At 42.8% G+C, this 17,235-nt stretch overlaps 1 pseudogene across 1 annotated transcript in view; it reads left to right on the top strand.

Annotated features, from left to right (window-relative positions):
* The first annotated feature begins 2,666 nt into the window (after positions 1 to 2,666).
* Positions 2,667 to 17,235, top strand: part of LOC309352632 (craniofacial development protein 2 pseudogene) — a 244,138-nt pseudogene continuing 229,569 nt past the window's right edge. Inside the window, exon 1 of the transcript XR_014161553.1 lies at positions 2,667 to 5,429. The product of XR_014161553.1 is annotated as a craniofacial development protein 2 pseudogene (transcript). The remainder of the gene's footprint in view (positions 5,430 to 17,235) is intronic.

Raw genomic sequence — 17,235 nt, 5'->3', positions numbered from 1 at the left:
TTTGTGCGCATGCATGAAGCATGATTTAGCACTTCTGCGCATGCGCGAGCGGAGAAACCCAGAAGGAATCCTTTCCGGTACTTCCGGGTTGCTGTGGGACGCAACCTGAAAAAAGGTATCATGAAGCAAACATAACATGAGGTATGACTGTAATGTAATTCATCATTCTTTAAGGTGCCACTGGACTCTTTTTATTGTTTCTTTGCTGCCACAGGCTAACATGGCTACCGCTCTGGGAAATACATAGCTCATAGTACACTGTGAATGCACAGGTGGAAATACTAGGCCAACCACAATTAAACAGCCACAATATGCACAAGAAACTATTCAAGAACATAATATTAATACCCTCCACCCTCCATGGGACTAAATGGCAGATGACTAAGGAAGACCACCCTTCCTTAGAGTGGAGAGACTTTTGCAAAATGGAAAATAAAGCAATGGCATTATTTACATTATAGTGCCTCTCGTTCCATTTCAAAACCGAAAGCAATTCATCTTCCTGGGTTCATGTCTATCCTCAACAACATCTGTGAATCATTTTTGTCCCCTTTTCCTTTATTATCAGAAGTACAAGAAGAGAGAGAAAAGTTGGCACTTTGTTTAAGTAGCCATCACTCAGCCTTAGATAAGACAGAGCCCTATCTTAACCTCCACATTTTCAGTTAATGAATGAGCATGGAAACTTGGAGCAGGATCAAAGTTGCTTTATGACCAAATTGCTGACATTCCTGAAATAGCACAGCTCCGCCATTCATACCATGGCAGAATCAAGTTCACTGACATATGAAAGGGGAAGTCACAAAGGGACCTCGAGTTTGATTGTTACCTTGAGTCTCAGCTTATTGCCCTGGCTGGCCGCCTACTGAAGCAGTGACTGCCGCTCCACCCATTGTTCTGCCCATATAAAAGGTGCCGAAGGTCAAGATGGGTAGCAGCGAAAAGAAAAGGGCAAGCCATCATGTGGCAGGCTTTACAACAGTGAGGTTAAAGAAACACAACCCTACGCACTGAGATCCCAAGAGTGGACGGTTATTTTTACATGATCTGAGAACACATATGAAAAGTGTTAGAATCAGGGCGGTGGGTTGGGGCAGGGCAGGTGAAATTCCACAAAGTGTCAGACATCAAATCCTTTTGAAACCATCTTGATGCTAAAGGATTTTCCTTTGTCCAATCAAATTAGCATTACAGCATGATGCTGTTGCAGCCCTGTCACACTCTTGTACTTAAATGACATTTCACTCATATTTTAACTTTTAAAATGAAATGAAATAAGCCAAATCAGCATTTTAGCACTACCTAAAATATCACCTCTTAGGGACGCGGGTGGCGCTGTGGGTTAAACCACAGAGCCTGGGACTTGCCGATCAGAAGGTCAGCAGTTCGAATCCCCGCGACGGGGTGAGCTCCTGTTGCTTGGTCCCTGCTTCTGCCCACCTAGCAGTTCGAAAGCACAAAGTGCAAGTAGATAAATAGGTACCACTCCAGCGGGAAGGTAAACAGCGTTTCCGTGTGCTGCTCTGGTTCGCCAGAAGCGGCTTAGTCATGCTGGCCACATGACCCGGAAGCTGTCTGCGGACAAACACCAGCTCCCTTGGCCAATAAAGCGAGATGAGTGCCGCAACCCCAGAGTCGGTCACGACTGGACCTAATGGTCAGGGGTCCCTTTACCTTTACCTTTTTAAAATATCACCTCACCCCTCCTCTACCCAACCAATCATCCTGCAGGAGAGGGTCTCCTGCATATTATTTATTTATACATACATACATACATACATACATACATACATACATACCCCGCCCATCTGGCTGGCCCACCAGGAGGTCTGTGGCACATAGGAATTGGGTCTTTGGGATGATGGCACCTATCATTTGAAATTACCTCCCATTAAATACCCAGGCAGACAGCATTCTGTTGTCTCTGTTGAAGATCTTCCTTTCTCAGCAAATGTTTAAAATGGAGGTTTTGTATCCCAGCCTCTAACTTTACTGAATTTGAAATTGTTCTATATATGATGCTGCTGTTTTGAATTTTTGTACTGTTAATGGCTTCAGAACATTTTGTGAGAAGGAATTACTAATGCATGGGTTGATACAATGGCATCAACCACAAAGATTATAGCGAATGTTTGTATACAGGAAAGTGTGTACTGTGGCAACTCAGGTGAATTGGTCTTGTCCCACCCAAAACAGCTGTGTCACAGCCTCTGGTTTGGATGGAATAGAGCAGAATGAACATACAGAAAAGGGGCAATATGTCTCTGAGAGTATGGAAAGTCAGTTGCAATTTTAGTTGCAGCTTACAGTGTTAGAGCAATGATAATTAGTGCTCTAGGAGGAGGGATGTTGGAGAATTCTAACCAAAATGAAAAGAAGAGCAGAAGTTGCCAATGCCTGCTTATTCCTTCCATGTCCAGAATGAAAATCAATCCAGCAAATACAATTGAAAGCAAGGACAGTGAATACCAGACTACAAACAATACGTAATTGACTACACCCCCACAATTTATGTTGTGTTTCATTTGAGCTGAAATGAATAAGATAGTATACCTACCATAATAGCAATGTCATTTATGTAATTAAATATGTAACTTACATGATTTCACAACAGTGGACCATGAGACAAATAATGTGTTTTTGATGGAAGATGAACTGCAGCACCCCCTTCATGGATCACTGCCTTGCCGTGGCGAAGGGGCTTGAAGAACTCAGAGAAGCTATGAACTATGCTGAGCAGGGCACCCAAGATGAACAGGTCATAGTGGAGAGTTTTGACCAAGCGTGATCCACCTGGAGGAGGAACTGGCAAGCCACTCCAGTATCCCTGCCAAGAAAACTCCATGGATAAAGACAACAGGCATATAAAAGTTATGACGCTGGAAGATGAGCCCCTCAGGTCGGAAGGCGTCCAACATGCTACTGGGGAAGAGCGGAGGGCAAGTACAAGTAGATCCAGAGCTGATGAAGCGGCTGGGCCAAAGCCGAAAGGACGCTCAGATGCGGATATGCCTGGAAGCGAAAGGAAAGTCCAATGCTGTAAAGAAAAATATTGCATAGGAACCTGGAATGTAAGAACCATGAACCTGGGTAAGTTGGATGTGGTCAAAAATGAGATGGCAAGAATAAATATTGACATCCTGGGCATCAGTGAACTAAAATGGATGGGAATGGGCGAATTCAGTTCGGATGACCATCATATCTACTACTGTGGGCAACAATTCCATAAAAGAAATGGAGTGGCCCTCATAGTCAACAAAAGAGTGGCAAAAGCTGTACTGGGATGCAATCTCAAAAATGATAGAATGATCTCGATACGAATCCAAGGCAGACCTTTTAACATCACAGTAATCCAAGTTTATGCACCAACCACTGGTGCTGAAGAAACTGAAATTGAGCAATTCTATGAAGACTTACAACACCTTCTAGAAATGACACCAAAGAAGGATGTTCTTCTCATTATAGGGGATTGGAATGCTAAAGTAGGGAGTCAAGAGATAAAAGGAACAACTGGCAAGTTTGGCCTTGGAGATCAAAACGAAGCAGGGCAAAGGCTAATAGAGTTCTGTCAAGAGAACAAGCTGGTAATCACAAACACGCTTTTCCAACAACACAAGAGACGACTCTACACATGGACATCACCAGATGGGCATCATCGAAATCAGATTGATTATATTCTCTGCAGCCAAAGATGGAGAAGCTCTATACAGTCAGCAAAAACAAGACCTGGAGCTGACTGTGGCTCAGATCATCAGCTTCTTATAGCAAAATTCAAGCTTAAACTGAAGAAAGTAGGAAAAACCACTGGGCCGGTAAGATACAATCTAAATCAAATCCCTTATGAATACACAGTGGAAGTGAGGAACAGGTTTAAGGATTTAGATTTGCTGGACAGAGTGCCTGAAGAACTATGGATGGAGGCTCGCAACATTATACAGGAGGCAGCAACGAAAACCATCCCAGTGAAAAGGAAATGCAACAAAGCAAAGTGGCTGTCCAACGAGGCCTTACAAATAGCGGGGAGAGAAGGCAAGCAAAATGCGAGGGAGATAGTGAAAGATACAGGAAATTGAATGCAGATTTCCAAAGAATAGCAAGGAGAGACAAGAAGGCCTTCTTAAACGAGCAATGCAAAGAAATAGAGGAAAACAATAGAATGGGAAAAACCAGAGATCTGTTCAAGAAAATTGGAGATATGAAAGGAACATTTCGTACAAAGATTACCATAATAAAGGACAAAAGTGGAAAGGACCTAACAGAAGCAGAAGACATCAAGAAGAGGTGGCAAGAATACACAGAGGAATTATACCAGAAAGATATAGATGTCTCGAATACCCCAGGTAGTGTGGTTGCTGACCTTGAGCCAGACATCCTGGAGAGTGAAGTCAAATGGGCCTTAGAAAGCACTGCAAATAACAAGGCCAGTGGAAGTGATGGTATTCCAGCTGAACTATTTAAAATTTTAAAAGATGATGCTGTTAAGGTGCTACACTCAATATGCCAGCAAGTTTGGAAAACTCAGCAGTGGCCAGAAGATTGGAGAAGATCAGTCTACATCCCAATCCCAAAGAAGGGCAGTGCCAAAGAATGCTCCAACTACCGCACAATTGCACTCATTTCACACACTAGCAAGGTTATGCTTAAAATTCTACAAGGAAGGCTCAAGCAGTATGTGGACCGAGAACTCCCAGAAGTGCAGGCTGGATTTAGAAGAGGCAGAGGAACCAGAGACCAAATTGCAAACATGCGCTGGATTATGGAGAAAGCTAGAGAGTTCCAGAAAGACATCTACTTCTGCTTCATTGACTATGCAAAAGCCTTTGACTGTGTCGACCACAGCAAACTATGGCAAGTTCTTCAAGAAATGGGAGTGCCTGATCACCTCATCTGTCTCCTGAGAAATCTCTATGTGGGACAAGAAGCTACAGTTAGAACTGGATATGGAACAACTGATTGGTTCAAAATTGGGAAAGGAGTACGACAAGGCTGTATATTGTCTCCCTGGTTATTTAACTTATATGCAGAATTCATCATGTGAAAGGCTGGGCTGGATGAATCCCCAGCCGGAATTAAGATTGCTGGAAGAAATATCAACAACCTCAGATATGCAGATGACACAACCTTGATGGCAGAAAGTGAGGGGGAATTAAAGAACCTTTTAATGAGGGTGAAAGAGGAGAGTGCAAAATATGGTCTGAAGCTCAACATCAAAAAAACTAAGAACATGGCCACTGGTCCCATCACCTCCTGGCAAATAGAAGGGGAAGAAATGGAGGCAGTGAGAGATTTTACTTTCTTGGGCTCCATGATCACTGCAGATGGTGAGAGCAGCCACGAAATTAAAAGACGCCTGCTTCTTGGGAGAAGGGCAATGACAGGCCTAGACAACATCTTGAGAAGCAGAGACATCACCTTGTCAACAAAGGTCCGTATAGTTAAAGCTATGGTTTTCCCAGTAGTGATGTATGGAAGTGAAAGCCGGACCATAGAAACATTGCAGTACAGAAACATTGCAGTACAGAAAACAATGCCTTCTTACATTGTTAGCTAGGATTCACCAGCCTGGATGCCTGTCTTGGTATAGCAGCTAAACTGCAGGAGAAGCAAGTGGAAATGACCTACACATGTCTTAAGAAAACATGGGACATGCTCATCTTGACTGAAAAGTATGCTGGGTCAAATGAATGTTGTATGGAAAGCCTTGTTCTATCTAAGGACATTCTAGTCACACTAGATGTCTGGCAGGAGACCCAGGTCTTGGAACCTAAATGATCATCTGGCAACTGAAAAGCCATGAGTGACAATGAATTTTGGAGAGAACAAAAGTTGTGGGAGGGGACCTTTCCTAGCCTGAGGTTGGTCTCCTGCGCCTCCCTCCTTCAGCAGAGGTGAACATAGATCAGGGAAATCTGGCTACAGAAAAAAAATGGTCTGTGGGAGGGTGGTTGGGCGAGAAGTGGTGATCTCAGGATTGGCCGGCAGAGAATCCAGCCTTTGGTTATCTTTTGTGGAAGAATAATGTTCAGGCAGCACAGCAAGCTTGGATTCACCAGTCTGGATTTTTATATATTTACAGATAGGTAAGTAGGATAGGATGCAGGTGGCGCTGTGGTCTAAACCACTGAACCTCTTGGGTTTGCCGATCAGAAGATCAGCAGTTCGAATCCCCACGACGGGGTGAGCTCCTGTTGCTCGGTCCCAGCTCCTGCCAACCTAGCAGTTCAAAAGCACACCCAAAAGTGCAAGTAGATAAATAGGTACCACTCCGGCAGGAAGGTAAATGGCGTTTCCATGCACTGCTCTGGTTGCACCAGAAGTGGCTTAGTCATGCTGGCCACATGACCCGGAAAAACTGTCTGTGGACAAACTCCAGCTCCCTCAGCCTGTAAAGCGAGATGAGCGCCGCAACCCCAGAGTCGTCTGCAACTGGACTTAACTGTCAGGGGTCCTTTACCTTTACCTTTAAGTAGGTACTGTAAGAGGACAGATAGACTAGGATACCTTTTCATAATTGGTTTGTGTCATATATATTCCTTCACTGTTTTTTTAAAAAACAGTGCTTGCTTCAAGTTATGTGTGTTCTACCTCGTGTTTACATTTGCATTACAATTAATGGTTTGTTTTTTTAAAAAAATTGGAAGCTTGGACTTAAAAGAGTTATATATGTTTTTTAAAACGGTTTGAAACTAATATGCCACTTCAGTTTCTGACAGGTATTGACTAGAAATCAGAATGCTGTCTTTTTCAGTCAAAATGCCATCTCTTCAAATATCTCAATCTGCTGCAAAGTGCAGCAATATCCATCAGTTTAGTGCCGTTTTGAGACCTGATTGGACTGCAGTTCATAAAGAAACTGCATGAGAAATCCAGTGCTGCTTACACTGAACAAACCCGTCGGCACTTAAGAAATAACAACCCAAGCCCCAGACTCCGGGAGTGTCGGAGCTATCGCTTTGTTAGGGGACCTAATTCCTTTTGAGCAGGATGTAAAGTGAAGCAACAGATTCATCATCATCCTGGCCCTTGCTAGCCCATTACCACTCGGTGAATTCATTACACACATTTAAAATGGCCTTTTCTAATAAGATTGATTGGGCTGCACATTGTGCCTTGGGAAGATAAATGGCATTTTAAACAGGAGTAGATGCTTAGTGCCTACAAAACAAAGGAGCTCCGGGGCTCAGCAAGGTATTTTTTCCCTGGTCTTCAGCCATTATACCACCCATTTACCCACCCACTTCTTTGGAAAAAGCTATTTTCCTTCCATTTTCTCTATTTGTCTTTATATTTCCTGTTTCCAGGAAACCTCCATTGCATGACTTAATTCAAAAAGTTCAGGTGACAGAGCTTGTGGAGCAGGACATTAATGCATTTGCATTAGTGTAAATGAGACCTGAAATTTTGCCACATACTAATTAGTGAAAGGGGTTTCATTTGAATTTATATCTGACAATTCTATTTTTTTAAAAAACCGTAATCTATCTACAGAACAAGAGAGTAGATCCACACCATACATCTTTGCTCCCCCCAAAGCATCTTGGGAACAGTAGTTTGTTAAGGATGCTGAGTGCTGTTAGGAGACCCCTAGCAAACTACAGTTCCCAGGGTTCTTTGAGGGAAGCCATTCCTCATAAAGTGATATAAGAGTGCTTTAAATGTATTGTGTGACCTCAGTCAAAGTCAACCTGGAAAATCCCAGTCTATGGGCATTCACCAGTATGTGGGCTATCCTATCTATCAATTTGTGGGCTATCCTATCTATCAGCCAAATGCACCTTATAGGGTCTCTATCACAAGAGAATGGTTCTACAGTGGTACCTTGGGTTACATACACTTCAGGTTACATACGCTTCAGGTTACAGACTCCGCTAACCCAGAAATAGTACCTCGGGTTAAGAACTTTGCTTCAGGATGAGAACAGAAATTGTGCTCCGGCAGCGCGGCGGCAGCAGCAGCAGGAGGCCCCATTAGCTAAAGTGGTCTTCAGGTTAAGAACAGTTTCAGGTTAAGTATGGACCTCTGGAATGAATTAAGTACTTAACCTGAGATACCACTGTATTAGTTTTGGTGGGATGGCTGCTGTAATAGAACACGCCCCCTCTCAGTGCCCCATTCTCAGGGGTGATAAGCTTATTACTGTGTGTCAAGCAGACTTGCAGCTTGTCTTATTTGCTTCCTTGAAAGCACTGTACCTGGTGAATAAAAAAGTACAAGTGCTTTCTGCTGGTGGCACTTAGTCATGTACATGGGGACATGCAGGCTAACAAGGATCACAAGTGCTACACTAGGAGTTACGTACTTCTCACAGACATTGCTGTGTTCAAAGCCATGTGGAATGTGAGCAATTTCAGGTTTGCAGTCTGCTGATATGTGATGAAAGAGCTTAATTAGTTCCGATGGTTCTTGAATGAGGTTTGTAATGAGAAAATTACCCTGGCATGGAATTTTACTTTTTTTGCTTAGAAAGTCCAACACTTTGATGGAATGGAATAGTTTCCAAAGGCATCAGTATTCTCCCTGGGTCTAGTGGTGGCTTAATGAAACAAAGCATAGCCACTCACAACCAAAGCTTCTGGCATTTTCTATTAGCTCATCTTGTGGATCTGGGCAGACCCCTTGGCCACCTTCACACAGTAAGTAAGGTAAATGCAGCCCTGCCCTCCAAAATGGGGGAAAAAAACTATTAGAAATTCACTCATTGTTTCCCCCATGAAGGGTAGGTTTGGTTTCCGCACCACAACTGAATTGTTTAGAGCAGGACTAATAGCAATGGATATGCTAGCAGGGGAAATAACATTTTCCCAGACACAATAAAGCACATCCAGTGTTGGGGATATGTGATATCATCCCAACAGACCTACAATCCTTTGGGAAGACATCTGGACTCTGCAAAACAAATTGGTTAACCACTACAGCTTTGTTGAATGAAAAGCTAGCCACTGAATGAAAAAATGATTTACTCAAGGGGACAGCAGCTCAAGGAAGGTTTGCAGAAGGCCATCTATTGGAGGCGATGGTGGTAGTGCTAACTATCTCCAACCTGGTCAGTTTGTTTACACACTGGTTTGGGTATACACCATACATTTAAAGCATATATCTCTACAAGGAAATCATGGAAACTGTGCTGCAATTCCCAGCACCCTTAACAAACCACAGTACTCAAGAACGCCAGTTAAGGTTTGCAGTAGGTCACATATTTGGGAGAGATGTTGGAAGCAGTGACTACCTCAAACCTGCCCAGGTCCCATCTGAACTGATGTGTCACATATCGTTTCTGCTTTCACAAGGGATTCTAGGCCCTTTTTTATGGTTGGAGGCAGTATGCTACTGCCTACCAGTTGCTGGAAACAGCAAGAGGGGATACAGCTATTGTGAATAATTGGGTGCACTCTTCCCACCTTAGATCAAATCTATGCTGCCAGGTGCCATAAGAAAGCGGCAGAGATAGCAGAGGATAGAACGCACCCTGGAAATGATCTCTTTCAGCTTCTGCCTTCTGGAAGAAGGTATAGGGTTATAAAGGCCAGGACTAGCCGCCTTAGATACAGTTTCTATGCAAATGCAATTCTGGTCCTAAACGCAGCATAAGGGGTCTCTATAGTATAGTGTACTTTAAAATAGGGTTTTAGAGTTTTTAGGGGTTTTAAAATGTTTTATGTAGTTTTGTAGTAGTTTTATGTAGTTTTGTGGTAGTTTTATGTAGTTTTGTGGTAGTTTTATGTAGTTTTTCAATTTCATTGTTCCGCATGGGACAATGACAATAAAGATATCGTTATCGTTATTGCTCAGGTACTGCTTTGTGGGCCTCTCACAGGCACCTGGTCGGCCACAGTAAGAGCAGGATGCTGGACTAGATGAGACAATAGCCTGAACTAGCAGGCTCTTCTCATGTTATTTCTCTCTCAGATGAACTAAGCCCTTTGGTGTCTTTTGAGTCTCACCATGGACTAAGGTTGTCTGATAAAGACTTTGTCTTCCTGCCCCTGCCAAACAAGCTCTGCCAAGCAGGCTGCAGGAAGCCCTTTGACCACAGACATGACTGAATCATCATTCACAATGAAGTTCTACTGCTTTCCAATTTGAATCTCAGAGTGTGACTTGTTAACACTATATCACCAAAGAACAAATAAGAAGGTATGCATACTCAAACAATGCTCAGCAGTCCATACAAGTAAGGTTCACATAATCAGTACCTTTAAGATATGCATTTCCATATAATACTCAAAAGTCCAGGCAAGTATGGTCCAGACAATCAGGACAGCAATGTCAAATTCCTTCACAGCCACATTTCCACGTCAGTTTGTGAATATTCACACATTTATGCAATTTTGCCAATTTTTGCAAAGTCATTTCTCCCAATATAATTCACTTTAATGCTATTTTTTACTAATACATGTATTTTTATGCGCACACTTCATCCCAGTATATGTATTTTTATGCACATTGCTTGGCTGAAGAAATGCATTGCAAAATTTAGAGAGGTGCGAATTTTGAAGGGTGGCTGCATCTCAGTTTGCATACTGTTCTGGAAATTAGGAAGATTCACCTTTAAATGTGAACTTCACTACTCCAAAGAAGTGGTGCTTTTAAATGGGTCATGACTTCAGCAAATGCCCAACCCAGATAACCTCTGGAACTGGCCATCATAGTTAGCTACACTTGAGAAGTCTCATCCCATTTGTTCTGTGATTTGAGGCATCTTGCTGTGACAAACACAGAGAGCCTCTGTTCTAAAAGAACATTACTCCCCACTAAAACATTATGAGCTGAAATCAATCCTGGGCTGAGATTTAAAGCATTCTCTTAAAGTGTACTGGAGTAGGAGCCTGTATATGTTTCTACTTTGGTCCCCAGGGGATTGCAAACTTTCTGAAATATTACTAAAAAAAAAGTTGTTTTGACCACAGACCAGCTTGCTCTATTCCATCAAACATTCCTTTGCAGCCTGACATAGAAACTTGAACACAACAATAGTTCTTTAAAATAAAAACGGGAACTTGAGGCTAGTGAAAAGGAAGTACCTGTCTTTACAAACAGGAGAAGGAGAGAATTTACAGCTTTTGTATTGGAAACAAGAAACTTTTATAATGTGTGTCTTTTGCAGAAAATCACCTTCATCTGCAGGCATGTGTGCAAAAGGCGTGATTTTCTGTCTGCTTTGGAGGCAGCAAAATAAAATAAAATAAAATAGATTCATTTTCCCTCCCATACTGTTTCATACTCATTAATCTGCTATCTCCTACAGGACTTATATATAACATTTTTGTCAGTGCTACATTTTGAATGGAAGGAACAATGCTATTGGGAGCAATGTTCTGAGAACACCCATCAGACTGAAAAGGAAGAATTTAAGATACCTAGCAGAGGGACTCAGTGCTGCATGTGCACAGGTTTTGTCTCACTCTCTGCTGCTTGTAAAACAGGGCTAGAGAACCTTTGGCTCTCTAAATGGCGCTGAGCTACAACTTCCACCAGTCTCAGCCAGCATGACCAATGGCCAAGGATGATGGGAGCTGTGCTCCAGAAACACCTGCAGAGACAAGGCTCAATAACCTTGCTGTAAAATATTTGACCTTTTCAATTCTGTTCAATAGTTGAGTGCCAACTATTGTAAGAATCACCTTCTTTTTTAAAAAAAAATATTTAATCATTTTGTTGATACAAACAACAACCGCAAAAGACACATAGAACCAAAACCATAATAACAATAATAACACAATTTGACAATTCCGATTTGAATACACTGATATACCTATGACTACACCTTTTTAAACAATACTTTCCCACCTCTTTCTCCTCCTCCTACTTCCCACCACTATTGCTTAAATATTTGTTCCAGATTTCTTCATATTTATCCATTCTTATTTTGCGTCGACATGCAATTCGTTCGCATGTAGCTAATCTGTCCATATTATCAATCCATGTGCTCATTGGGATCTTTTTGCAGCTCTTCCAATTCATCAAAACAAGTTTTTTTGCTTCTAATATAGCATGGTACATCCATATATTTTTTTGACCCCTTGAAATCTCCGACGTTTCTGGAATATACCGTAATTTAGAATTAAATTCAGTTCCCCTAAATAACCATTTCTTTTTATTACTCTTGCTATAAATATCCTCACCTTGCACCAAAATGATCTTATCACCTTCTTAACACCCAGGCAGCCCCTGTTCTGCGTTCTTTCCAGGAAGGAAGTGTGGTTGCCACCTACCTGGACAGGGCCTTTTCTCTCATGGTTCTGAAACTGGAGCACTCTCTCCCTGAAAAGCTTTGTCTCTTCACCCTAGTCTACTCTCTTGGACAGTTGGAAACACTTGTCATCAGCTGGGCTTTGGGAGATTAGTGGAGATTCTCACTGTCATGGCATAGATTTTAAACAGTGGTCTTGATTAGTTCAGTTGTAGTCTACTTTATTAGGGGATGTATTCATGTGTGCTTTTTAAATTGTTGTCAGCCGCCTCGTGAACTATTTCAGACCCTCCAAGTGTCCCTATTTTCCAGGGACAGTCCTGAATTTACAGAAGCTGTCCTGGTTTCTGATTTGATCCTGGAATGTCCTGCTTTTCTCTATTTTCATCGGAGAAATGTGGGAGGGTATGGGGTTATGCAACGTCTGAGTCAAGTTGGTAAGTAACTATACAACCTTTAGAGGACAGCTGAACACAGTCTTGTATAGGGGAGTTTTTAATGTTTGATGTTTTATTATGTTTTTATATACAGTGGTACCTCGGGTTACATACGCTTCAGGTTACATACGCTTCAGGTTACAGACTCAGCTAACCCAGAAATAGTACCTCGGGTTAAGAACTTTGCTTCAGGATGAGAACAGAAATCGTGCTCTGGCAGTGAGAGGCCCCATTAGCTAAAGTGGTGCTTCAGGTTAAGAACAGTTTCAGGTTAAGAACGGACCTCCTTAATGAATTAAGTACTTAACCTGAGGTACCACTGTATGCTAGAAGCTTCCCAGAGTGGTTGGGGCAACCCAGTCAGATAGGCTGGGTATTACTACTACTACTACTACTGTTGCTGCTAAATAGGATATCCCTATTTTCATTGGAGATATGTTGGAAGGTATGCTATTTCTGATGAAAGGTGATCTATAAAAGTTGTGCATAGATAACTACATTTTATAGGAATTGTTATTATTTGCAGTAATGCACAACTCCACTTTTCCTCCCTCCCAGGCTCATGCTTTGTGTACAATGTCCTTATATATATTTTGTAATAAACTAAGACGTTTCAGCAAGAGCTCTGCAGGCTCAGTTTGCAGAAGGCGCACTTCATAATGGATGATCTGTTTAGGCCAGATGCTCTCCTTTATAGGAAAGTGGAGAAAATGAGGCAATTAGAAAGTGCCATGAACCAAGTCCAAACTGTAGAACATTCCATAGATAGCTCACTGTTCCCAAAGTGGGTAAACTTAAAACCCCTTGTAACTGTGCAGGTGTGCAGGTTCAGGGACCTTGTGCTTTGGTGCTGCAGTGGGTCTTATTCTTTACTCAGGCCATGATCCTGTAACTGAATATCAGTTAATAACCTTTAATAATATTTCAGTCTTGACTCGTCGGCAAGGCAGGACAAAGCTCTTTGTCATATTTCAGCCAGGCCTCTGGAACACCTGCAATAAGAAGAATGTCTGTAAGAGCTCCCAAGGTAACAGCAACAACCTGCACCAATATATTGACACCTGCAGGTTCAAAAAGTGAAAGAGGCCCGCCTCTGACTTCTTGCATCTCTGTAAATATTGCATCAAGTACAGACTACTATTCAGGGATGCCAACAGGGTTTCCTGGGCCTAGTATGCTGTGTTTGGTTAGGGCCCTCTGCTACACCTGTGCAAGTGCCGATGCAAATTTGCATAACATTTGCATATACTGTATTTTTCGCTCTATAAGACACACCCGACCGTAAGACGCACCTAGTTTTAGAGGAGGAGAACAAGAAAGAAATGTTTTCTCCCTTTCTGCTCAGTGCCTCTCCAGCAAAACAGGAGGAGAAACGGAAGGGGCTTCGTTTCTCCTCCCTCTTCGCTGAAGGGGCACTGCCAGAGAGGGAAAGCTGCGCAGCGCCTCTCCAGCGAAGCGAAGCCAGGAGAGCAAGAGGGATCTGTCATGGATGCTTTAGTTGAGATTCCTGCATTGTAGGGGGTTGGATTATCTGTGGTGTAGTGGTTAAGAGCGGTAGACTCGTAATCTGGTGAACCAGGTTTGCGTCCCCGCTCCTCCACATGCAGCTGCTGGGTGACCTTGGGCTAGTCATACTTCTTTGAAGTCTCTCAGCCCCACTCACCTCACAGAGTGTTTGTTGTGGGGGGGGGAGGAGAATGTTAGCCGCTTTGAGACTCCTTCGAGTAGTGATAAAGCGGGATATCCAATCCAAACTCTTCTTCTTCTTCTCTTCGAACTCTATGACTCCAAATCTTTAAGATGGCCCCCTCTGTAGATTTGGCGGCTTTGTATTGTGGCGTGCATTTATCAACCTAAATATCTTTTGCCTCATGTTCTTTCATTGTAAGGAAAAGGTACGGTGGGACAGAGCTAAAGTCGAAGAAGCATCTTGCGAGTGGCCCCCAAGGTACCAAAAAAAGAGAAGCTTTATTGTGTTCCTAATTCATTTCTGCAATTTGAAATTATTTGCATTAACATTCCCCTAACATACATACATCCAATTTAGATTGAATAAGATAGCGCTCATCTGTTGGTAAAATAACAGTTATTAAAAACATACTTCTTGTGGTTCAAATGGCAGTCAATCCTTTTGGGAAAGCAGATGCTGAGCTGCTCAAATCATTCTCTCTCTGTGTGTGTTTTTCATGCCCAGCTGGAATTACTATTATAGAAAGTAATCACTTTAATAAGCAGAAAATAACTTGCTATGTACAAATGTGAAATTTAGACAAGAAGGAAAGCTGAATAACCCACAGGAACCAGTCCAACACAAAGCTACCCTTGCCCCTTGTTGCGCACAGCCCCTCAGAGAGAACGGTTTGGGCCCAGGGAAGCCAGTTCCCCACAAGTCCCAAGCTCTGCTGCTGCTTGTCAGCTCTTGTTCCACAATCTCCACATCATAGTCAAAGTCTTGTTCTCTTGCTTTTGGATAAGCAATTAAGCCCATGGAGGAACAGAGCAACTGTTATGCCTGTGCAGCAATGACCTTCCATACAGCATTGAAAATGCCGTAATCTATGGAGGCTTCACCTCTCCATAGAATCCTGGAGGAGAGGAGAGATTGAATTTTGCGTGACCAGGCAGTGACCGCCCCAGCCCCCAGGGACCACCAGAATGGAATAGTGACTCATGACAACGTGTTATGGAATTAAAATTTGGCCACAACTTTATTAAACTTTCAAATGTAGGAAGACCTTGGCTTAGGCATTGGGCGTGTATCCGTCCCAGCCCCCCAGCTGGGGAAACTGGGGCTCCTCAGGGTAAATGGAATATGGGGGTGCTCTATAAGATGTATGTGTACACAGGCAGTCCACCCTATATCCCCGCGCTCAGGGTAGTTCACTGACAACCTTTCTGTGTATGGCCAGTGACACTCATATTACAATCCCTTTAAGAGTGGACCCTGGAATCGCCGCTCGGGGGGGGGAGTCACCACTTCAAACCCCCCCCCCCAATTTAGGGAAGAAAAGACTAAAGGATTCCACCCAAGACCTTAAACCGCCAAAGTTGTGACGACTTGCTACGGGGAAGACAAAACCTGCCAATGCAGAAAAATTTATTCCCAGTTCTTCAACAGCAACCAGTCAAAAAACCGTAGCAGCGCCTGCTAAACAGGAAGAAAAAAGTTAACCTGTAAACAAGAAACATTAAACAAAGGGAGGGTTGGGTGGGTGAAGCTCCTGAGCTGACTGCCTGGCTGCTGCTGGCTCCACCCCCTATTTATGCGACTGGCCCCACCTCCCAGCAGTCTGACTTTAATACTGAGGCTGGGCGTGAGCCTCCAAAGAGTAACACTGAGAGGCAGGTCAGACCACACAAACTGGTAAGTTCCCTGGGGGCCGAAGCACCCACAGCATAAAGAGTGTGAGTGCTTATTTCAGAAGACAGCTTTCTGATCACCACCACGATCTCTGGGGAAAAAGAAGACCGCTTTCATAGAACTGACTCCAATGGCACTAAGTCTGGGACATCATGAAGGATGCAAAATGTGTCAACAACAGCTACAGAAATAAAGAGGCTGAATCCAGCAGAACTGTCCCCCCCCCCCCAAAAAAAAAAACCATTAGGAAAAAATAAGGAAGCTGTATGATTGGCACTTTTAATGGTGAGCCAAACCCCATGGGAAGCTACTGGAGAATTTCTCCTACAACTGGAGAAATTATATGAATTAACCCAGCCCACCCCATTTGAGGGTAAATTGCACTTAAGAGAACTATACAAAGCGAATTCGCTATTTTGGGAGTATCAAGGAAGTGTAGATATGAGCAATACAATGTTCTTGTTCTCATGTTCTCCATTGAGAAACAAACTGCTTTTGTCATTTAAATCACTGGGAGGTCTAATAATATAAATTGATTAAATCCTTCTGTTTTGCCTTTGAGTCAGCTTTATTAGGTAGGTAAAGAGGCACATGACACATTTATAGCTGAATTAATTGAATGATAGATTTTAAAAAGTCATTGTTCAGGGTATCTTAGACCCATAAACGTACACACATGATCAGATTAATGTGGGGGCAATAAAGCAACTTTATTGGTTTCATATAAAACCATTAAAGGATTCTGCATCCTATAATCTGCTTATACAAAGAAAACAAAATATGTCAAATCTCTCTCTCTGTGTGTGGATGTGTGTTCATGTGCATACTAGGAGTGTGAGCCAACCACAAGATTCAGTTCAAACTCCAATTCATCATTTTAGGAAACATCCTGCCTTGTTCTGAGGTGCTTTGTAGTTTGCCCAGTTTGGATTATGGTCCATCTGTATCTGCTTCTTTCATCCCACCCCCACCACCTTGGGAGGGGTGGAATGGTGACGACTTTTTCTGTTTGACGCAAGGTGAAATTATGTTGTAGCTGAGACTGCACCTTCTAAGGGGCTTACTGTAATCAGCAGTTACAGTGCGTCCCTTTGAACTCTGTGTGCAGGTGCGAATTATCTGCCCCTATAAATGGAGAAAGCTCACAGCAAGCCCCTTTGAAGATGTGCTGCCAAGCCTGCCTTCAAAGGGGCTTGCTCACAGCACCAATCTGCTGATGTCATGGACTGGTTGGACTCTGATGAATG

Source organism: Podarcis erhardii, assembly GCF_964252035.2.
Source record: "Podarcis erhardii genome assembly, chromosome: 11".
Taxonomy (NCBI): Eukaryota; Metazoa; Chordata; class Lepidosauria; order Squamata; family Lacertidae; genus Podarcis; species Podarcis erhardii.
Note: the sequence above shows the minus strand (reverse complement) of the source record. Positions and strands in the feature narration are given on the sequence as shown.